The 24329-nt window shown below is 44.5% G+C and overlaps 1 protein-coding gene across 3 annotated transcripts in view; it reads right to left on the minus strand.

The window, feature by feature from the left end:
* The window catches only part of IQGAP2 (IQ motif containing GTPase activating protein 2), a 219248-nt gene that overhangs the window by 167641 nt on the left and 27278 nt on the right, over positions 1-24329 (minus strand). Inside the window, exon 1 of one of the 3 annotated variants that reach the window (XM_053299876.1) lies at positions 938-1076. The exons of the other annotated variants lie outside the window; for them this stretch is intronic. The gene's annotated coding sequence lies outside the window, so the exon portion shown is untranslated. Of the gene's footprint in view, positions 1-937; positions 1077-24329 lie in introns of those variants that run through there. 3 annotated transcript variants of the gene reach the window in all.

Consider the following 24329-nt stretch of genomic DNA (forward strand, 5'->3'; position numbering starts at 1 on the left):
TGTTTTTAGAAGTTGTGGGAGACAAAAGGAAGAAGAGACATTTCTTAAAATGACAATACTTTCTATTTACAGTTACTGCAAACCAGGCTTATGAACTGACAAGATTTAATAAATCAACCTCCTATTTAGTTTATTATACTTAAAAGAACACAACCTATTAAAAAGCTTACAGCTTTAGTGTTTAACAGAATATCCACTTTTTAAGCATCTATGATCTTGATTCTGATCAGCTGTAAGGTATATTTTTTCAAAACATTTTAACACCTTCAAAATAGCAGAAAGAAAAGTTCTGTACCAATAACTGATGAACTAAAGTTTTGAAACAGCAGAACTCACATACTGTCATAATGACCTTCTTAAGGGCAACTTGCAACAGAATTTTGCTATTCAAAATAAGTTAACAGCATTTAAAATTTCATTCATATGCACTTTGAACCTGACCATTTTCAAAAGCAGATAGAGCTTGACTGTAGGAAAGTAATGTTAAGAACAACCCTGCTGGATCAGGCCCAAGGCCCATCTAGTCCAGCTTCCTGTTTCACACAATGGCCCACCAGATGCCACTGGAAGCCTACAGGCAGGAGTTGAGGACATGCCCACCCTCCTGCTGTTACTCCCCTGCATCCTGCCTTTGAGGCTGGAGGTAGCCTATAGCCCTCTGACAAGTAGCCATTGATAGACCTCTCCTCCATGAAGTTATCCAAACCCTTCTTAAGGCCATCCAGGTTGTTGGCTGTCACCACATCTTGTGGCAGAGAATTCCACAAGTTGATTATGTGTTGTATGAAAAAACGCTTTCCAACAATCTGCCTGGAATGGACATTAAGCTAACCAGCCTGTAATTTCCCATATCGCCCCTGGATCCCTTTTTGAAAATCGGTGTTACATTTGCTACACTCCAGTCCTCCAACAGAGCCTGATTGCAGGGATAACTTACATATTTTAGCAAGGAGGTCGGCAATTTCACATTTGAGTTCTTTGAGGATTCTTGGATGGATGCCCTCTGGCCCTGGAGATTTGCTAGTTTTGTTTTTCCAGACAGATTAGATCATCATCTCTTGTCACTTCTATCTGACTCAGTTCTTTAGCCTCAACCTCCATATCCTCCTTAATAATCCCTTTCACTCCCTCATTATCTAATGGTTCAACTGCCTCCCTGGCAGGTTTCCTGCATCTGATGTATTTAAAGAAGTTTTTGTTATTCCCCTTGATGCTTTTAACTAAATGTTCCTCAAACTCTCCTTTCAACTCCCTTATTGTTACCTTGCATTTCTTTTGCCAGAGTTTGTGTTCCTTTCTGTTCTCCTCATTTGGGAAGGCCTTCCAATTTCAGAAGGAAGTCTTCTTCCCTTTTATGGCTTCCTTGATGTTACCTATTATCCATGCTGTCATCCTCCTAGACTTAGTGGTACCTTTCCTCCTTTTGAGTGTTCAATCTAACTGGGCTTCTAGTATTGTGGTTTTGAGTAAACTCCATGCATTCTGGAGCAAATGTTCCTTCAGGCTTTTGCTGCTCAAAGCACACTGCCTGATCATTATAAAAAGCTATGCCTGTGGCAGATTTTTCTTTCCAAAGGGTACACAAAGGCAGTGGAATCACACTCCTACTTGGCAACACCTAATACTCATTTTGCTGGCTAAGACCAACTTATGCTTTAAGAATCACAGCAATATCGCATGGCTATGATTTGCTAAGATACACTTTCAAACAAATGCACAGCTGCCGTGATGTCTCCTTCACTGGAGAGAACCTTTGAGAAAGAGGGAATATATAATGTAAGCATATTAACTCGTGTCTGAACAATTTCCTTGCCTTAATTAAGTGAAATTGGCATAATTAAGACAGCAAGCAACTAAAACAGCAAGTGACAAGACTCAAGAGCCAAAAGATTAAACACAGGATCTCTTACAGATGTGCCCTTGAGAGTCTATTTTGTTAATCACGATCAAGCATGACCAGCACATGCTCCTATATACATTTTATCTATGCAGTTATCTTAAAAAGCCTATGTACTGATTAAGTAGACTCCAACAACATGTCAGCTTCTAACAAAAATACATAACTACATAGCCAACTCCATCATGAAAACTCAAGTGTGAAAGAGCAGAAGAAAAAGCAAAAGAACAGAATAAGATAGTATTCCATGAAGAACCATGTTGAATCCTTCCATGGATCCACCTAGTCTAATGTCCCACTTTCAACAGTATCTAGTTGGATGCTTCTGCAAGACCCAAGCAAGGTATGAAACCAAGAGCCCCTCCTGCCATTTTAACTTCTTTGGTTCCCCAGCAACTGGTATTCAAAGGCATACTGCCTCTAGGCACAGATGTTTCATTTTGTTATAATGGACAATAGCCTTTGGGCTGGTTGAGATGCAACACCCTCAGGAGCATGTACTCCCCACTCCCAAGTGAGAATCAATTTCCAATTTAATTTACAATAAACCAAGACTGGTCACTTCAGATGTCACAACCAACCTTAGTTTGTTCTAACCATCGTATCTGAAATACTGTGATCTGTACCCTTGGTTTGAAGCGAGTTATAGATTGCAGTTTACTTCAAGTAAGTAGGTTAGAATAAATCAGGATTGGTTGGTTTGGACATCAGGATCAAACTTGGTTCGCAAAATCCTAAACTGCAGGCACCTATTTCTATGGGAAGGGAAAGTGCACATTCCAGAGCAATGGGGACTTTACACCGAACCAAGATTCTGTGTTACATCTCAACCAGCCCACTGACAGACCTATATTCCATAAATTTGTCTAATCAAGATTTACAATATCCAAAACTATTTTAATCAATTTGTTTCCCATAAAGCAACAGGAGGAGAGTAAGTTGATAAGCCTTCACAACAATAACTTTCTAATTTACAACTTCAGGGGGAGGAAAGCTATATGAGTGTTTTTAGCCATCAACCATTTATCTCCGCCTGAAATAACATCCTTGTGACTCCAAACTGTCAGATTATAGATTATGCATAGACATAGAGGCTTCACAAGCTTTGCCTCTATAATTTAAATGCACTTTTTATACTACTCACTGTAGGATTGCTTCAGTATGAGAACTAGATTGAACCCGAGTAAACAATGCTATTACAAGATACAGACAACACACCCATTAAGTCTGATAGGCAGGAAAGAGAATGAGAGTTTCAGACCCAACCCCATTCTGCTGCTTCCCCTCTCCCCCTATCCATCACAAAGTGAAATTAGACATTTCTCGAAGCATATAACTGTGGCGAGCATGCTTGCTTTCTATGCAGTAAATGAGAGCAAGATCAGGGCTCCTGTGGATTTTGACCATGGTGTGGCACATTGTACTGGCCTACTTCCTGTTTAGTTCCCAGATTCAGAGAGCATGCAGTTTCCAGTCTCAAGTATTCCAGACATGTTATCAGTCAAAAAATCAGCCCAATCAGATCAGTTCCGAATTTAAAATAATTTTACTACATTTCCAATCGTCATGAGCAAGAATAAGCAGTAAGATGATATGCTCCAAGCCTGGCCCTGCTTCCTCTGCCCCAAATGCAAACACATTCTCCAAGCAAGGAATGATCCCCACCTCACAAAGGCCAGAAGATGCATTTCACTGCTGACATGCGAGGAGAGAGAATGTGAATATATCTGCAATATACTGCCCCTCCCCTTCAACTCTGCTGAGCTTCTGAGAGGGCAAGGGACATAGCTCCACATCCATGGGTTCCTCGTGGATAGCAAGCAGAACAACATTTTATCTGGAACGTATTTGATGGACTGACTGGTGCTCCACACTTATGTGAAAAACAAGCTCCAGTTCTCAGCATTCCATCCACTCTGTTAAATATTCAATTCTCAAAGTACTCATTGAGATCTGCAGAAAGGTACGAAGGACTTTTGGTTTTTACTTTTTATTCTAGGCATTGGAGTCACCAGTGAGGAGCCCGTGTGGTATAGTGGTTAGAGTGCTGGACTAGGACCGGGGAGACCCGAGTTCAAATCTCCATTCAGCCATGATACTTGCTGGGTGACTCTGGGCCAGTTGCTTCTCTCTCCGCCTAACCTACTTCACAGGGTTGTTGTGAGGAGAAACTTAAGTACGTAGCACATTGCCCTGGGCTCCTTGGAGGAAGAGCGGGATACAAAATGTAAAATAAAAAATGGCAACCTTGCCCCAACCTTGCCTCATTCATTCATTCAATTTTTATACTACCCTTCCTAAAGTGGCTCAGGGTGGTTTACATGATATGCCCAAGTCCAGAAGAATGAATGGCAGCTAATTCAGCTAGGTGAGTAAGTAAAGGCTGCAGATTGTGATAGCAAGGCCCAAAGAGAGCTAATCCTTTTTCATGATGGACTTTATTTCTATAAACATGGCAAAGCTGGGAACTGGGTAAGCATAGAAGTTTTGTTCTTTTTTCTGCTGGGTTAGTATTGCAGTTAAGTCCTTGCCTTCAACTTGGCTATCAGCTAGAGATTTTATTTGTTTAATCTCACTGAATGCCATTAGCATTCACTCTACAGTATGGCGTTCTTCTTCGCAAGGCCCAGGAACAAGTGGTGGCTCCCACTGACCAAGTACAGCTCCCTAATTGTTTATTAGGCTGCATGAAGCTTCAACCAAATTCAAATGTTCCACACAGAACCCAGCACTACTCATAGTTGCCATTGTGGTGCTTTGCCCAGCACTAGTGAGGCCCTATAAGAGAAATTGGCACAATCTTGAAAGGCACACATGGTGCATTGAGAGGTAGCACAGAGCACTGGGAAGTATAGACCTTCCTGATACTTTCCAAGAAGGACTACAGTTTCCAATGCTCCATGTGCAGCTTCCAAGATGGGCTTGAAAGGGTTCCAGTTATCTTTAAGGGCCACACCAGCCTGTGGAAAGGTTTCTCACACTACAATTCACATTGAAGTTTTTTTTGCCAAAGTAACCCCCGTTTGAAAAATACCAAATACTAGCAGATTAGCCTTTTGGGTGCCACAGGACTCAGTTCTCTCTAGCACTGTGACACTTGCAAGACAGCAAAGTGAGCCTATGTAAAATTTAAATTTTTCATTTATTTTAGGCTGTATATGGTACACCCAGAGCTTTTGGCACAGTTTCTCTTTGACAGCAAATAGTTTTATTTAACACTGAATATATAAACCTCCACCATATGGATTGTGTCTGTTTATCCTTCTGTAAACTCACTGCGATAAAGAGAAAAGCAGATGGGAAGTTACACATGATGCAAAAGAAAGAGTATGATAACGTAAGCCACGGAAACAGTCCATGACAACCACCAGGAAGATTTAAAACTTTCCTTAAATGAAGAGCTTCATGCCAATTCTTCACAAATTCAGCACAATATGCACCACAGAAACACTCAACCACTCCCTTTCCACGCCCAAACGCCTAGCTGAAAGTCTTACACATATATGTAGTACCATGATATTGCAATACAGCAAGAGTCAACATCATGTAATGTACAGAATGTCTGACAAGGACCAATGAGAACTGGGTTTCAGTTTCTGCTCCACCATAAAAGCAATGCCTGGCCCAGGCTCACTCAATATCTGATAAATTAACCAGTCTTGCAAGGGTTGTAACAAGCTAAATGGGGTAATCACTATTACCACCACCACTCCACCCAAAGTATGCCTCCGAATTTTTGGTGGGGCACAAGAAATATTGATAGTTTCATATTCTATTTTTATTCAATTCATATACCACCCTTCCTAAAGTGGCTCAAGGTGGTTTACATCTAAATCAAACACACATAATAAAACTATTTAAAAAAACATTCAAACCAGATTAAAACTCATTAAAATTAAAACTAGATATCATTAATAGGGATGTACAAACTGGTTCGGGAGTGTGTGGTTCGACGGTTCAGTTTTTTTTTTTTTAAGTGACTGCTGCACATGCTCTAATGACCTCTGCAAGGCCCTGGGCCATGCCAGGCCTCCCAGAGACCATTTGAGCATGTGTGGCGGCAGGCAAAATTGCCACCACGCCGATTTACAGAGGCGCGAACGGGCCAAAAAGGAAGGTTTTACAGGCCGCTGCGGTAATAAACGAGGCTGGGGGAGGGGAAACCTTTGTGGACACCCTCCCCCCACGTGGCCTTTAGGAAGCCACCCAAAGGGGCTACAGGTACCCAAAAAATTATTTAAATTTTTAAGAAAAAATCCGTGAAACCCCCCACCCCCGGACTGAACCGAACCCGGGGGGGGGTGTTTGATGGGGGCCGGACCGAACTGGCCCGGTCAGGTTCAAGTGCAGCTTGCACTCGAACTGGTCTAGCCGGTTCTGTACACACCCCTAATCATTAAAAGCCAGGCTAAAAAGGTGGGTCTTTTAAGGTTCTCCTGAAGGCCTCCAAGAAAGATAATCCTCATATCCATGGTGAATGTGTTGTGCAACCTAGGGGCAACAACTGAGAAAGCCTGACCCCAGGTCACCAGATGAACTAGTGGCACATGAAGACGGACCCCTCCTGATTATCTTAATGAGTGGTGGGGATCTTGTTGAGAAAGACACTCTCAAAGTAACCTGAACCTAAGCTATTCAGGGCTTTAAGTGGTGATAACTGTACTTTGCCCAGAAACATACTGAATCCAAATAGAACGAAGGTACTGACTGGGGGGGGGGGTCGGGACCAGTGGTCCCGCTAATCCCCCCCCCCCCAATCTCTGTGCAGAATGAGCTTTGTTCTGAGCAGCAGTATCAAGGCAGTGTGCACGCACCTGCATTCAGAATGGGGCCTTCCTGATTCAACCTGAGTGGGATCTAGAATGAACTGAGCGGACATCCAAAAACTTGTGAGCGCGAGCATATGCCTTAGAGGGAACAGTGGTCAGGACCTGAGAGATGGTTTAGATCTGCCTGTTCTGGATGGGGTTAGACTCCCGCTAAAAGATCTGGTATGTAGCTTGGGAGTGCTCCTGGATCCCAAATTCTCCCTGGTTTGTCCGGGGGAGGCAGTGACAAGGAGCGCTTTTTATCAGCTTCAGCTGCTACGTCAGCTACATCAATTTCTGGAGGTAAATGACCTTAAAACAGTGGTACATATGCTTGTAACCTCCAGGCTTGGCTACTGTAATGCACTCTAGGTAGAGCTGCCTTTGTACATAGTACAGAAACTACAATTGGTACAGAATGCGGCAGCCAGATTAGTCTGGAGAGCTGGTCTTGTGGTAGCAAGCATGACTTATTTTACTATTTTTTTTTTTTTTTGTCCCCTTAGCCAAGCAGAGTCTGCCCTGGTAGCATATAAATGGAAGCCTAGATGTGTGAGCACTGTAAGATATTCCCCTTAAAGGATGGAGCCACTCTGGGAAGAGCATCTAGGTTCCAAGTTCCCTCTCTGGCATCTCCAGGATAGGGCTGAGAGAGATTCCTGCCTGCAACCTTGGAGAAGCCACTGCCAGTCTGTGTAGACAGTACTGAGCTAGATGGATCTATGGTCTGACTCAGTATATGGGAGCTTCCTATGTTTCTGGGACAATCCAAAAGGATCATAACACACTGATTTTAAAAGAACTGCACTGGCTGTCGATAAGTTTCCGGGCAAAATACAAAGTGCTGATTATTATCTATTAAGCCCTTAACAGCTTGGTCCCAAGGTATTTAAGAGAGCGTGTTCTTTGTAATGAACGCTGCCACTATTACGATCTTCTGGAAAGGTTCGGTTACAGTGGCTGCCAGCTCATTTGGTGGAAACTTGGGATTGGGCTCTGGAATATGTTCCCTGTTGGAATAAAAGCATTTGCTTCTCTGTTTTCAGGAAGAGCTCAAGATGCACCTGCTCTCTCAGGCTTTTAACTTGAATTTCAATAATTTGTTTAAAGAACTTGTTTTATGAGATAGTTTTTATTGTGTTTTGTGGAATTTTAATCCGTTTTTACTTTTTTAATATTGTTTTAAATTTTGTACACCACCTAGAGATGTATATATCAGGCAGTATAAAAATGTGATAATCAATCAATCAATAAAAATAAATATCAGCAGCCAGTGCAACTGTTTAAGAACAGGCATAATGTGGTCCCCTCCAGGATACCCCAGAGACCAATCTGGCTGCCACATTTTTGACTAAATGAAGTTTCCAAACAATGTACAAAGACAGCCCTATACAAAGTGCATTGCAGTAGCCCAACCTGAAAGTTACCAGCTGTTGTACCACCATTTTCAGGTCATTCTCCTCAAGGAACAGGTGGAGTTGTTGAATCAGTCACACTTGGCAAAAAGCACTCCTAGCCACAGCCTCAACCTTAGACACCAGAGTGAGACCCAGGCCCAAGAGCACTCCCAAGGTACTCAGGCCCAAGGTACCCAGGCCCAAGAGCACTCCCAAGGCACTCCCAAGGTACGAATCTGTTCTTTCTGGGAGAGTATAATCTCATCCAGAAAATATATTCTATCTCGTCTTGCAGATTACAAACCCCAACAATGAGCACCTCAATTTTGCTTGGATTCAGCTTCAGTTTATTATCCCTCATCCAGCCCATTACTTCCTGTAGGCAGGCGTTTAAGGGGCTGATATTGATGACAAGGAGAAATAGATTTGGGTATCATCAGCATATTGATAACACCCAGCACTAAATCCCGCAATGACCTCACCCAGCAGTTTCATGTGGATGTTAAAAGCATTGGTGACAGAATAGAGTCCTGAGGGGGCTGCCTGCATTGTGAAGAGTATTGGTTCTTGCATATCAAAACAGAAGTTCAATCCATGTTCTGAGTTTCAACAAAAGCCTCTTTTATCAGCCTAAGTTACTTCTCATTTATTGCTGCAGCAGCAGTGATCAACCACCATGGGCTGCTATAAAGGAGTCCACTGAAGAGTGAGACAGGTATTCTATGGGTATGTCAAATTCCTACAGAAGACCAATAAGGTTCTCATTGCATTGTGTTATCCATCACCATTCAATATTCATCTTCAAGGTTATACAACAGAAAGCTTGTATCCAATGAAGAGGTATACAACTTTCCAAGAAAGCTCTTAGAAAGATTAGTTCTGTCCCTCTGTCCTGCCATTCCTTCTATCAATAAGAATTTGTTTTCCACTTTTTGCTGGTAACCACAAGCTAAAAACACGACAGCTTCACAATCCTAAAACCTGGCTAATTCCAGGATCTCGGCTCAAGATTACACACACACACAGGGTTTCCCCCCCTCTTAAACACTGTGTTGACCGTGTTGGGGTGGGTACAGGTGAACTGCACAAATACAGCAATATAAGAAAAATAAAGAAAAACCTTGAGATGACAATAATGGCCCAAGCAATCTCATGTGGATGGAAATGTGTCAAAAATGTTACAAGACAATAAGCGTGAAACTTACCCTTAAAAAGGTGCTTGCACCTCTAGATGAACCCTACTTCATTGGCCTATACAAAGATTTTGCTTCGGAAGACTGAAGCCAAATCATTTGCACCTTACCCCAGGGCCTGCATTGAGGCAGCCATTCCCCCACCTATGGCCATGCAGAGCAGTCTGTGTACAGCACCAGGAAAGGGCCATTAAAAGGGGGCAAAGTTGGGAGAAGCCCTGGTGACATCTTGGAAGGCGCACACAGAATACTGGGAAAATGTAGTCCTTCCCAGTTCTTTTCCCATAAAGCTTTTGTAACAGCCTACCAAGTAGGGTGCATCTAGACATACCATTCTTTGTTTTAAGTTTTACTCTTATTCCCCTGTATCTTTTTTCTGACAACGTAAGCTTGGGGAGAGTAGCTGTCTCCATGCAGGGCCAAGTGCAAATTATACAACTTCCAAACCTTTGAACAGGCTTACTACTTAGTATCACATGAAGGATCCAGGTTCTTAGTTCATTCTGATCAAATAGCTCCTAAATACTGGAAAAAAGCAGAACACTTTGGCTAAAATCAATTTATTATTTAAGTCAGTGGGAGGCTATACATGATAATACGTCTGGATTGTATCCAATAGTAATTTAATAGTTGACAGATCATTTACTTTAGCCGTCTGGATTTTGTTTGGTGAAGTTAGTGCTTATTGATGCTCTTTGCTAGTGGTACAGTCAGATTAGCAACAGCTCATCCAGTTTGGAAAGTTCTTTTGTAGGAAAGATTCTTGAGCCAATCCATTTCTCTGCTGGATTGCACAGATTCTGTGTGGACTGGACAAGATTACATTAGAAAAGCTTGTTAAAACTTGGCTTTTTATCCAGACTTTTACATAATTGTTTTTACTGCTGCTTCCGTGTGTTTTTACCTGTTGTATTGTTTTTATGCTAGTATTTTATAGATTTTAAATTTGGTCTGTTTTTATTTTTTTTAGCTTAATATTTTTATTGTCTTTTATTGTATGTTTTAACTTTTGTAAACCGCCTTGGGGTTGTCTTTTAACGAAATGCGGTATATAAATGCAACAATAAAATAAATTCAAGTCTTACATGTCCTCTTGCTTATACAGTTGTGAAGGCTGTGTACAACATATGAAATCAGAATGACAAAAGTAGAAGGGCTGTTGGGCAAGATAAGATGAGCAGAGGAGATTGTTGTGCGGGTATAGACAAGGAAACTAAGAAGTCATAAGTGATAGGACGAACAGCAAACATTACAGACTGAAGAAAAGTGTAATCCACAAAGCACAATTCACACCAGAGTTCAAACATGCAGAGACCTGGATCCAAGGAACCATGCAACTAGTTCTGTGTGCCCAGGACTTGTTTTTCTCAAACAGCAGCCTTCCATCTCTTGCCCTACAGCAAACCATTTCTGAAACTTCGGGGAATTTTAAAAGCCATTTGCAATATGGCTTTGAGGTCTTGTCATTCAATGGCAGAAACAAACTCATTGATGGACATGCCCAAGCCCTTGGGCACACCTACAGTGGTTCCTCGACGAGCATACACAGCTGCCTTAAACTGAGTTTAGACCATTGGCCAATCTAGCCTAGTACTGCCTACCCCAGTTGTTCCAAGGTTTCAGCCATAGGCCTTTCCTAATCCAGCTCCCTGAAGTCCTTTTAACAGGAGATTGCACTGAACCTGGGACCCCCTTTATGTGAACCATGTACTCTACCACTGGACAAAATGAACTCAACAGACTGGGAAACAAGCATGTGAATTTATTTTCAAAACAAATCAGAATGAAAATAAACATGCTCCATTTGTTTTGCATTGAAAAGTGAATGGAAAGTCGACATAAACAAAAAGTGGACCAGAAAAGAGTGCACACTCCTAGTGGAAAATGTAACTGAGGGCATTAACAATGAACACGTCAATCAGCTAGGACAAACTCATTTCAGCTCTTTCTACTAGCCAAAAGCTTAACAGCAATTGCCCCTTTGAATGTTTTCCCCCTCCATTATAAGAATGAGACAAGAATCAGAAGAAAATACTGTTCAGTACAGCAAAGTTATGAAAGTGAATATTAACTATGGCATCTGATCATGTCAAATATCCTATGTTGTACATGCAGAGCCTGCACTGATTACAACATACATCCAATCTTTTCTGTGCCTTATCCCACATTAACATACTTCATAAGTAGCAAACAAAATTTACAAGATCCATTTACAGCTCTCTTGTGAAAGTGTCCTTAATGTTTATTTGCAGATTTAATCTGCAGACCTGGTTGATTCAGGGATCATTCCCCCCCAGCTATATGAAAGCATATCACAATGAAAAATCCACCATCTCAGATTCCTCAAAGTTTCCCCTTAAAATTCTTATGGATTTTTCATTACTGTAAAGCATCTCAACTGTTTCTGACAATCACTGTGAAAAAAAATGCTACACTGACGCTTTGCTTTCAAGTTGCAGTTACTTATGAGGAACTATGTAAGAAAAGAATTTGTATGTCTTGCAGTTTTACAGTGGCTCCAGCACCAATGGAACCCTCAGTTCAAAACGTTCAAATCTCTGATCAGACAAGAAGTTCACTTGGACCTGCCATTCTCTCTCTCACCTCAGAGTTGCTTCAAGGATAAAGAATACTGTTGCCACCACCTCCTACCATGTATGTCACCCTGTCCCCAAGCAGTTTGGGGAAAGGACAGGATAAAAGTGTATTGCATTACTACACACACACTTCACAACTCTAACCTTTAAATTTCTGAATGGCTCTCCCAGATATACCAAATACTGCCTTCTCCAACATGAGCTTGCCTGCTTGAATATTAAAATTTGTCTTGAGGAAAACTATGGCAATTCCTCCCACCACGGAAGGCAGGATGCCACATTTTCTACTAACTCCCTGCAAAGAGAGCTGCTCTGGCGATTGAACTCTAATCTCAACACTGCAGCACCCAAACCAGCCCAACTTTCCTCCCAACACTGGAGCTATAGAATAAGGAGAGGGCTTGCCCCACCCCCATCTACAAGATTAGAAAGTGGGAGCTTCCTTTGCTGCTGAGCAGCAAAGGGCCAAGCCAGCAACCATCAGGATCATTGGCTGCTTGGGGTACCTCAATGTGTAATAGACAAATTCCACACCTCCTTTTCTTACAGGAGATGGAAGGGATGCTTTCTCGGCTGAGGTTCCTCAAGTGCCTCAGTAGGAGAGCAGTGACCAAATCCATTTTTAGCTTGGTGACCACAACCGATCAAAAAATTGTATACTTTTGGTCAGAGGCAAAGCAGGTGATAACCAGAGACAGGGCCTTCTCTAAGGTGGCAGCCCAGCTCCAGAACTCTTCCCAAGGAAAGTTTGTCTGGCACCAAGCCAGACAAACTATTTTTGTTCAGCACTAAGTGAAAATCTGATTTTTCCTAGGCCTTTAAATTGTTTTAACACACTGCTTCCACAATTGTGCTGTAGCGTTTTAGTTCTTTGTTACTGCTTATCATTACATTTTTATTTTTAACTGCTCTGGGAATCCCTGGATTTAATATTTTATATGCAGTTACTTCAAATAAAGCAACACCACAAAAACACCCTGTAAGGTGTTTTAGGCTTAGGACCAAACTAAACATGGACTTTAAGCATGTCATTTGAGGAAAGGAGAGCTGGTTTTGTGGTAGCAAGCATGACTTGTCCCCTTAGGTAATCAGGGTCCGCCCTGGTTGCATATGAATGGGAGACTAGAAGTGTGAGCACTATAAGATATTCCCCTTAGGGGATGGAGACACTCTGGGAAGAACAGAAGGTTTCAAGTTTCCTCCCTGGCTTCTCCAAGATAGGGCTGAGAGAGATTCCTGCCTGCAACCTTGGAAAAGCCGCTGCCAGTTTTGAAGACAATATTGAGCTAGATGGACCAACGTTCTGACTCAGTATATGGCAGCTTCCTACATTCTTATGACCGAGTAATTAATTAATTAATCATTAATAAATAAATAAATAAATAAATAAATAAATAAGAATAGCAGCAGCGGGCCTGATCTAAATTGGGATCCCATCATGGTCCAAGTCTGGATTCATTCCCCTCCCATAACAACTGTTTACTAAACACACACATAGGACTAAACAACATTTTCAAAGTCCACAATTAGTCTGACACATAGTGGTGAACTGCTCTCTGCCCAAATCTGACAACATCCACTACATTTGCTTTCCAGAAAGAAAGAAAGAAAGAAAGAAAGAAAGAAAGAAAGAAAGAAAGAAAGAAAGAAAGAAAGAAAGAAAGCAGCAGGCGAGGGGGGAGAGAACAGACACAAACAGACAATATATTTATCCTCACAACCCTGAAAGACTATACTCTAAGTTTATAATTTGTCAAATTCAGGCTGAACACTTGTGATTAGCTCAAGGCAACCCAGAGAGTTCATGGCCAGGGTGGCAGAAACCTAAATATGCATCTCCCTGGTCCCAAGCTGGTATTCTGCCATCAGAGCACAGGGACTCTTCCAATCCCTAAGCCAGTTTGTGGTTTCAGAACCACTGGTGTACAAAATTAGCCATCTTTCCAGCACACAAAAAATCAAGAGTGCAAACATCATTTCAGGTATACATCTGTGTCACGTGGACAAAGTGTGCTGTTAACATTCAGTTTTCATTAGCATTGCCTGCATTCAACTCATTTGCCTTGAAAGTATTTTGAGACAACATTAGTCTAGACTTTTGTGATCCACTTTAGGAGTTGGAGAAATTTCCATTTAGAGTGCAATTACAGAACTATTGATTTATGCATGGCACTCTCAATTAGGAAGAGGGCTATATAAAATAATAAGTACAAATTATCCAGTAAAACAGTTTCCTACCAAATTTGTTAACAACCCACCACCACTCACTAACAAAGCCATTTCAGCTTGTTTCCACAACAGCTGGAACATATTTGCATGTCCTGTTTTACCAATTCAGTGCCATTTTTGAAACTACTTCAGAATTTAGGAAAAGCTCTGTCTCTTTGAAGAAGCAGATTACACGGAAACACAAGGTTTCCAACATTGCTATGGCAACTAGAGTGCATGGTAGGTTTATAGACTGAACATCAAATTGGACTTTTTGAGCGACAAGATCTTTTTTAAGCCTGCGCCTCAGAGAATATTAAAATACTAATGTGGCAAAACTATAATTTGTCCACCCCCAGAATCTAGTCACCTTATGGGGAAGGGGTAAAGAATGGAAGACACACATTAAACCTGCTTCTAAGAGCAGAGAAGCAGAAGAGTGCAGAACTTTACAAAATAGCCTGAGAAGATATTGTTTACATCTATATGTTAAGTATAGAAGCCTAAAAGTATTAATTAACTGGCAACTGTTCAATCAACTCAGATGAAAGTAGATTTGTAATCAAATTCCTGGGGTGCAGGGGAGAGAAAGGAACATTGGGTCTTACCTTGTGAAGGGTCCTTTTCCCCTGATCTGGAGATCATCAGTATGTGATCAAGTACTGAGCATGCTCAAGACAGGTCGGGAATTCAAATTTGTAGATTCTCTCACCACCGGGTGCCCTCCCCAGTTCTGGGATTGATGTGAAGAGTGACGAGAACCTATGATGCTCTGGACTCCAAGGACTACTATCCCTAAACAGTAGTGAAGAAAACTTAGAGAGTGAGGACTCTACTACGATGGAGTCAGCAGAAGGGTGCTGTTTCAGAAAGGAGTCATCCTGGTCAGGGGAAGCGTGCACCCTATAGAAGGAATCAAGTTTCTTCGATGTCTAGGGAAGAGAGGAGGGTTTTGACCAAAAGGCCTTGGTGACCTTGAGGATGGACGGATTCAAAGGAAGCGAGACCGAAGGACGGGCATCTTCTTCAATCAATTGGAAGAGAGGATCTGGCTCTGACTTATCCCCTTGGGAAAGCTGAACTCCCAGAGAGGTAGCCATACGAGAGAGAAAGTCAGTGTATATTAGGAAATCCTCCAAAAGATAGCTAGGCCTGGATTCCATTATGAGTGTAGGGGGCGAAGAGCCCAACGATATATTGTCTGAAATCGAGGACTCTGGTCCCTCTTCATCTGAAGACGAATCTGAAGAGTCGCTCGAGATCAGTGGAGGGAGGGGTCGGATTCGAAGCCAAGTAGGAGGTGGTCTAGAATCCAGGGTGATCGTAGCCATGGCTGCTTGCACGAGATAACTCCTCGGTGGAACCCACGGCAGTAGCAGAGACGTGGTTTGGGGTGGAGGTGGACGGGGAAGCGATGTAGCCTCCGAGTGAGGGTTCGGTATCGATGCTGGTACTGAGGTAGACAGCCGGGGTGAGGTAGAACGCTGAAGGGGCAGTTCAGTAGCTGCCTGGGCTCGGCAGTGTTGGCGAAGCTCCTGGTGGGCCTAAAAATAGTCCGCCTCGTCCTCAACCTGACGGGCGTAGCGCTCATTGAAGGCTGCCTCAAGCTCTCGATTAGACCACCGACAGGGCTGTTCTGGTGGAAGAGTCTCGGGTTCAGAATCCCGCTCAGATTCGTATATGGGATAATGAGGACTAGATGCATAAGCCACCTCAGCATCTAGAATAGTCTTCGTCTGGAGCGTACAGGATCGGTGATCGGTATCGTACACTGATCTATGCTTTTTATTAGGGGGCTCCGCCGGAGCATGACGGGCCTTCTTCCTGCGCGGTTCAATGAGTGCCGCTGTTGAGATCGACACTGCCATAGAAGTCTTTGGTACTGAGGTTGAAGCCTGAGCCATAGGATCGACCAGTACATTGGTCTCTGGTGTGTTCACCGAGATCCCCGGTGGGGAGGAAACGGGCTGTAAGCCCCGGGTCAAAGGAGAAGCGCTAGAAGAGGCCTGCATAGTAGGCAGTTTGTCTGAGCCTGAACACTTGAAGGCTTGTTCCCAAAGCCAAGAACGAAGATGCGATGCTCGATTCTTGATTGCCTGTTTGATAAAGGCCACACAGTGCGGGCAAGAACAAACTTTATTGGCCTTGCCACCCCAAAAAGGCAAAGTTTGTGGCCGTCAGTCAAGGGGATCTTAGATCTGCAGCAACCACACTGCTTAAAGTTTGTAGTCTTGGCCATAGGCCGGTGAAGGACCGAGGAAACCGTAGCACGCAGGGCCCGAGGGCTACGACAGAACGGCGAATCCAAGGAAACTTTGAGGGGCAGGGTATCGAGGACAAAATAAGAACACTAATGAAGGGGAATACTGAACAAAAAATAGGGTAAACAAGGGTAGATACTTAACAGTGCGATCTAGCAAGGAGTGCTCAACGATGTGTCTTCTATCGCGGACGAAGAAAGACTGAAGAGGGAAGCCCGCGCAGCTGCCTATATACCATGGGGGCGGGGTTACTGCCAAAAGTTAGAACTCTAGCTTGGAAGCTCCGATGTGGTCTCTGCGCAGGCACAAAGCCCATTCATGTAAAGCACAGAGACCACGTCACAGAACTGAGCGGTTTGAAGGGAGGTGCTGTCAAAGCATTCAGTACCTTGTTCAAATTCCAAGAGAGAAAGCGGGGAACTGGGGGAGGAGCCAGATTGGATGCCCCTTTGAGGAAGCGCAAAAAGTGTGGCTCTAGGGATTGAGGACCTGGATCAGATATATTCAGAACCGATGCCAGGGCAGAGACTTGTCTCCTTAGAGTAGATGGTTTCAGTTTAAGTGCCAGACCCGACTGGAGGAAATCTAGGACTTAAGGTATGCCTGCTGATAGATGGTTTACTTGTCTCTGTCGGGCCCACCTGGAAAAAGCTGCCAATGATGCCTGGTATATGCACTGCGTTGATGGCCGGCGGGAGGCCAGGATGGTGTTCAGGACCTGAGATGAGTATCCCTCAGCACTGAGTCTATTGCGCTCAACTTCCACATGCAGAGTTGAAGCCAGCCGGGGTCTAGATGATGAATGGGCCCTGCGTTGATGGCCGACGGGAGGCCAGGATGGTGTTCAGGACCTGAGATGAGTATCCCTCAGCACTGAGTCTCAACTTCCACATGCAGAGTTGAAGCCAGCCGGGGTCTAGATGATGAATGGGCCCCTAGGCCAGCAGATCTGGTCGAGGGAGCAGACACCAAGGAGGAGCTGTCACTAAATTTACAAGATCCACAAACCACACCCTCCGAGGCCAGTGGGGAGCAATTAGGATGACTTCCGCTCATTTCACGCGAATTTTCCTGATGATCTGGGGAAGGATCGGAGTTGGCAGGAAGGCATAGAGAAGACCTCGTGGCCAGGTTGCAGAGAGGGCGTCCATGTCTACCACTAGGGGTGAGAGGTACCTTGAGTAGAACGCTGTATTAGTAGAACCTCGGAACCTGAGCATTGAGGTGCGATGCAAACAGATCAATCAGAGGTCTGCCCATGTGTTGGGTAATCTGAAGAAAGACCTGAGGGTGGAGCATCCACTCCGATGGATCGACTGACTGGCAGCTTAACCATTCCGCCCACTCCACTCAGATGTTCCGCCCTTATAGAGGGCATGTTCCCCTCTGCCCAACTGAAAAGATGACCCGCTGCCTTCATTAGCCCTTTGGACTGTGTCCCCGCTTGGCAGTTGATGTGCGCCTTGGGTGTTGTATTGTCTGTCCTGATAAGGACATGTTTTCCAAAGATGAACTCTTGGAAGGCCAAAAGGGGTAGTCTGGCAGCCCGAAGCTCCAGTCAATTGATGTTCCAAGTCTGTGCCATCTCCCGCCGGATGGCCCTGAGCCGGATGGCCCTTGCAGATTGCGCCCCAGCGGCTGGCAGCTGTGGTGATCAGTGTTCTGCTTGGCTCCATGATCGTCAGACTCCGTCCCAGAGCTGGAGAGAGCCACCAGCGGAATGATCGTTTGACCTCGGAAGACAGGGGGACCTGGATGTGAGAATTCAACATGATGCCCTCCTGGTGAGGAAGCAAAAGCCATTGGAGAGGCCGGGAATGCCACCTGGCCCAAGGGATGCAGTCTATGGCTGCCATCATGCCCAATACCTGTGCTAGCAGCATCAGATCTGCCATCTCCGCTTGGAGAAGGGGTGACAAGGCAGTCACGAACTTGGTTTTTCTGTCCTCTGGAAGCTAGACTATGGCCAGGATCGTGTGAAAGACTGCTCCCAAATGATGGAGCGACTGCGAAGGAAGAAGATGGCTCTTGTCCCGATTCACGACGAATCCGTGGTCCCTCAGGCAGTTGAGTGCGACATGCACGTGACGAGCAGCAACTTCGAGGGATGACGCCCTGATCAACAGATAGTCTAGATTGGGGTGGATACACACCCCCTGGAGGCAAAAGTAAGCCGTGAGGACCGCCATTATCTTCGTGAAAACCCTTGGGGCCAAAGAAAGACCGAAAGGGAGAGCACAATATTGGTAATGGTGGCTATTGTAAAAGAACCGAAGGAACCTTCTGTGCTCCTGGAAGATCAGAACATGCAGGTAGGCCTAGGACAGGTCCAGCAAAGCTAGGAAGTCCCCTAAGGACGGCTTGTTTGATGGATATGAGCGATTCCATCTGGAACTTCCACTTCCTGAGGAATCTGTTGAGGTGCCTGAGATTCAGGACCGTTCTCCAGAAACCGTCCGTCCTCCTTTGGTACCAGGAAGAGAAGAGAGTAAACGCCGAAACATCTTTCGGGAGAGGGAACCGGTTTGATCACCTGCGTCTGGAAACAGTGTTGAATCGCCTTGTCCATCAGACAATGTTCTTCCGGGTGAGGAGATCTGGGGGGTCACGAAGAAGGAGTCGTAGGGTGTCACAGTGAGGTCCAACGAATAGCCTGTGGTGACCGTAGCCAGCACCCACTGATCTTGAGTAGTGGAGAGCCAAATGAGAGCCAAGTGTTGTAGCCTGCCTCCTATGGCTATGTAGTCATTGTCTCTTACCGTACTGGGTAGGGGTGTTGGAAGGTTTTCTGCCTTGTTGTCTAAAGGCACCCCAGTTCCTAGGTCTCCACTGGAACTTGTTTGTTCCCGTGGGGGAAGCTTATCTATTGTCTCCAAAACGAAAGGCGGTCTGGTATTAAGGCTGCCTTTGGTTGTGAAAGGAAGAACCCTGACTCTGGAAGCCCCTAAGGTAGTCTTTCCTGGTGGAAGGCACTGCCTTCTTATTGTCCTTGGTCTCCACCAATACAGCATCCAGAGAGGGACCAAATAGGTTAGAACCAGAATAGGGGGGCACTTGAAGGGCTAATTTAGACTTAGAATCAATCCGCCACCTTTTCAGCCAAAGCCCCCTATATAACGCCACCCTTGTGGCCAGAGATCTAGAGGTGTGCTGCACACAGTCAAGGCTGGAATCTGCCATAAAGGTGGCTGCCTTAGCTATCTTATGGATGCCTTGACACAGTTTGGAGTGCCCAGGAGGCATGAGAGCAGCTAGCTGTTTAGCCCAAAGGATAGAAGCCCTGGCTAGGATAGAATTTGCTGTAGCCGCCCTAATCACAGTGGAAGAGGCCTCGTGTGCCTTTTTAAACAGGGTATCACTCTTTTTGTCCTCAGTAGACTTAAGTTACTCCTGACCTTCAATATTCAACAGTGATCCCGAGACCATTTGGACAATAGGTGGGTCCACCTGAGGGGTGGCCAAGAGTGTAGAGACCTCAGGTGACAAGGTATAATGCTTCTTGGGAAGAGACCCAACTGCCTTACAAGAAGCGGGATTTTGCCACTCCGCTAGCATTACTTGTTTGACCAGCGTAGGGAAGGCGACATAGGGTATACCACCCAAGGAAGATGGAAAAACCTCCTGGTCCAATTCAGAGGCGGGAGACAACCTCTGCTGAGGACACATCTTTGATGGCTCTTTTTACCTTTGCTAAAATAACGTCAAAATCAGAGGAAGAAAAGAGGCGAACTGATAACGGAGGAGGGAAGCAGCTTCTTCTTCAGACAACTCTCCATCCTCTTTGTCTGACCCTTTATCATGAGTATCCAGTAATTCTGGTTCAGATGCAGAGGCATGCTGGATGGGTCCGGCAGGTAATACATTCACAGGCAAAGAAATGCAGGAATAGTAGGGGGGCCTAAGGGCTGACAAGGGCCTGGGGGCAGGGGGCAGTGGTGGAACATCCCTTGGCCTCCTTGGATATTTAGGATGCCTGGCTCCCAAATCCGCCTCGGAAGAGGAGGAAGGAGGTCTACGCCTCTTGCGCCTATAGACCTGGGGTTTGGGCGTGAAACGGCCTCTTTCTGAATGGCATCCCTTCGAGGGCTGGAGAAGACAAGGAAAGGTGCTGACGAGGGCATGGAGGCCTGCCAGACAGGTTTGGCGGGGGACATCCGGGGCACATGGGTGCAGGCGGCAAATCACCCTGACTCTGTTGGACCAAAAGGAGGCATTCTCATAAAAAAAATTGGTTTTAAGTCATTCCGCCACATCTACTGGCAAGGGAGGGGTTGGAACACCAGGGAGAGCAAGCAGTGTGGTACCTGGGGGCCTTTCAGATGGCATATCCAGCATGGTTGCCCCCAGTATGGACTCCCTTGCCACTCCAGACGCCCAGTAACTGGCCCTGCTATCACCAGGGGGGAACATGGACCAGCCGGTTTGCCACCCGTTGTTGGTACCGGCGACGTACTAACAGACGCTGAGTCGCCTTTCAGGTTTTTTGTTTTTGTCTCTTTAACATGGCAGAAGTGCTTGCACACTGACTGGATGAACAGCCACTCACTTAAATGAACAGATTCGCACAGGTTTTTTCATTTAGGCTGCTTGCCATTGCCCTCCTTGTGAGCTTTCCCCCGTTTTGGAGTTTTGAGCGGTGAAGGGAAGGGTAGAGGGGGTAGGGCCACCGCTGAGGTGGGTAAGGCCATCCACGAGGAGGCTGAGGTGCCTGGGACGGGCAATACCGGCACTTTCTCCAGCTCTGGGGCTACCGAGCCCTCCGAAAGCGAGCCTCTTAGCAGCTCCTCAGCGTGTGCAACTTCCATCAAGCTCAGGGGAGAAAACCAGCCGCAAACAAACAAAATAGCAAAACTGAAAGTAAATTTCAATCAGCCAAATTCAATAAATAAAAAAAGCAATTTAGCCAATTTAGAACTCAAAATAAAAGAAAAAGTTATAGGCAGCTCCTTCCCACTCTTGCACACTAGGAAAAAAGAGGCAAAAGAGGGTAGAGAAGGCAAAAAAGGATTCAATCCATGCAGAGCAAACACTAAATGTGCCGAGCCTTGAGCAGACAAGACTGGAACTGGGGAAAGCACCAGGTGGTGGGAGGATCTATAAATTTGAATTTCCGGCCTGTCTTGAGCATGCTCAGTACTTGATCCCATACTGATGATCTCCAGACAGGGGAAGAACAATGCCAGCAGCACTGAACTCTTAAAGTAATCTACACATAGCTACCTAAACCCAGAAAACATTTGTCACATGAACGCTTATCAGCATTTCATCCAATCAGGGCCAGTGTCAGGGGCAGGCCAATGGCCCATGACCAGTCCTTGAAGTCCTGGTGAGAAAAACAAGATGGTGAGTGGGTACCAATACAGTCACCTAGAAACTTTCCATGCCACTGCCAAGGTAAATGTCCTCAACTCCAAGCCTGGTTGCAGACCTCAGCAGTGATAGCTCAGAGTGTTCCTGCACAATTATGCTGGTGGTCATCATTTTTCTTTACCTATAATGCAATGCCCCCACTCCCCATCACTGCATGCATCTTTGGATACAACAATGGGAGTGGGAGCATTGCATTATAGAGGGGGGAAATATGTACCTACACTAAGCACTGTACAATTGTCTCACAGATTTGGGGAGGGGACCAAGACACTCAAAAGAGGCTGGCTGGCTTTGAACACCACAAGACTTTTCATTTTGTAACTGTTCTAAAGATTACTATGTATTCTGAAACATATTTGCTTTGTTCTATTACATTCCCTATTATTAAAGATAGTGTGACTTTTGTATATAAAATATATATTTAACTGGTATAACAGATAAAGCTTACTGGTAAAAATTAACTGGTAAAATACACCATTGAACTTCCCACCTCTTGTCTGAAGTCAATTTGTATTGAGTTCATAATCACATGAATTAAAAGCCTCTGTAGTTCCAAGGTAATTTGCTACTGGACTGAGGCCAGCCAGCTATTAAAAGCCAAATAGCAGTTTTGTAAAACAGTTGGCTTAAGATGAGAAGTGCAAAAGCAAGGTTAAGTAGGTAGGTTAAATTGCATCTTAGCTTTTCAGTGGTATATTACAAATCTTTCCCAGTCAAGAATGCCCTCACTAGTAGAAACACAACATAACAAAAGTTATCCTGCATAAAGTTATCCTGCATAGAACATGCTCTATCCATACAGAATGAAGGCCAGAGAGCAGCAAGTATTGGAAGAGGTTGCAGACCAAGTGGGAGCTCATGACACACCAGAGAGTCCATACAGGGGAGAAGCCATTTCAGTGTCCCCACTGTGAGGAGAGTTATCATCAGGAAAATGATTTGGTCAAGCACATGATTTGGTCAAGCACGTGAAAATAACAAACAACTACCTCTCTAACATTGTTTAAAAGGAAGACAAGTCATTTTCAGTTCCTTGTTTAGGATACTGAAGAGAAGCAAATAGATTCTTTGGTCTAGAGAGTTTTGCACCTAGATCAGAGTATGTACAGCAGGACTTTCTGAAATATCCAACAGCTCTTTATGATAGTTTCATAAGTATCTTGTCCAGACTCCGAAGAGTTCAGGATTGGTTTACACACAGGTGTACTGGGAAGAAGTCCCACCCTTCCTCCTCCTATTACTATGCTTCCTCCTGGGTTTGCAATCTGTGTGTGTGTTTATTGTTCTTGACATTTTGCTCCTCTTATCAATTCTGAGAACACTAAACTTTTTACATTTCTCTACACCAATGCCATGAGGATCCTGGTTAGCAACCTTATTCCAGCTTGTCTCAAACATGACAATTCTGTACCTTTTGGTTTACCAATTTCTTATATTTGTGTTCTGCCACTCACTCACCTGCTTTGCCCTACATTCCTTCAACACTACTTGCCACTGACTTCCCTTTCTTATTCTCAGTCATCTTAAATTAATTTCCTTTGTTTATTAAAAAAAAACCTTTGTTTTTCCTTTTCTCTGCCAGTATAGGGCTACCATATTTTCAACCTGAAAAAGCAGAACACTCTTCCCACTGTCTTTGAAAGTAGAGAGGCCAGGTCTACCAATCAACTTGAATAAGACAGCCATGGTAGTGGCAGTGGCCCCTGCCACTGGAGTGACAGAGGCCAGGTCTACTAGTCAATTGAGTGAGCCAGTCTGGAAGTAGCCCTGGCCCCTGCAGCAATGGGCAGTCAGGTCCACCCAGTGTCTGGGACAGGGAAGTACCTGCCCACTTAACTATATTTGTCTGCTCTAGCAGCCGGGTCTATCCAGGGCCTCCTGCACACAAGAGGTAGACTTGGCCCCCAAGCCAGGGTAGCCCTGGCTGTTGGCAAAAAGGTGGCCTGGTCAACCTGCCAGCTGTCTTAAACTGGTAGACCTCGCTGCTGGCTCAAAGAGTATTAGGTCTTCCAGGCAGCTCACACACCAAGACAAACCAAGAGAGCCAGCATGGTGTAGTGGTTAGAGTGCTGGACTAGGACTGAGGAGACCCAAGTTCAAATCCCCATTCAGCCATGATACTTGCTGGGTGACTCTGGGCCAGTCACTTCTCTCTCAGCCTAACCTACTTCACAGGGTTGTTGTGAGGAGAAACTTAAGTATGTAGTACACCGCTTTGGGCTCCTTGGAGGAAGAGCGGGATATAAAAAACATGTAAAAAAACACACACACTAGACAAGTGGCCTTTCCTCAAGGATATGCCTCTTTTTCAAGGAAATGAGGACATGTCTAGCAGAAATGAGGGTGTATGGTAGCCCTGTGCCAGCAAGGTTGCTTCATAAATCCAAGGTTACTTCTTCCAATACTGTCACCCCTTTTCCACTCCTTTCCCCAGAATGTTCTGTCTCCCAATACACATTATCCTCTATTATGATCCTTAAGCAACAACTAAAGATTCATGGTTTCTCTTTAAAAAAAAAAAAAAAAGATTGAAGACAACTGCATTTTGTGTAGTGTTTAGTGGGTTTTAGGCTTTATATAATTATTGCTGAAAGAGCC

The sequence above is a fragment of the Hemicordylus capensis genome, chromosome 2 (genome assembly GCF_027244095.1).
Source record: "Hemicordylus capensis ecotype Gifberg chromosome 2, rHemCap1.1.pri, whole genome shotgun sequence".
In the NCBI taxonomy this organism is placed as follows: Eukaryota; Metazoa; Chordata; class Lepidosauria; order Squamata; family Cordylidae; genus Hemicordylus; species Hemicordylus capensis.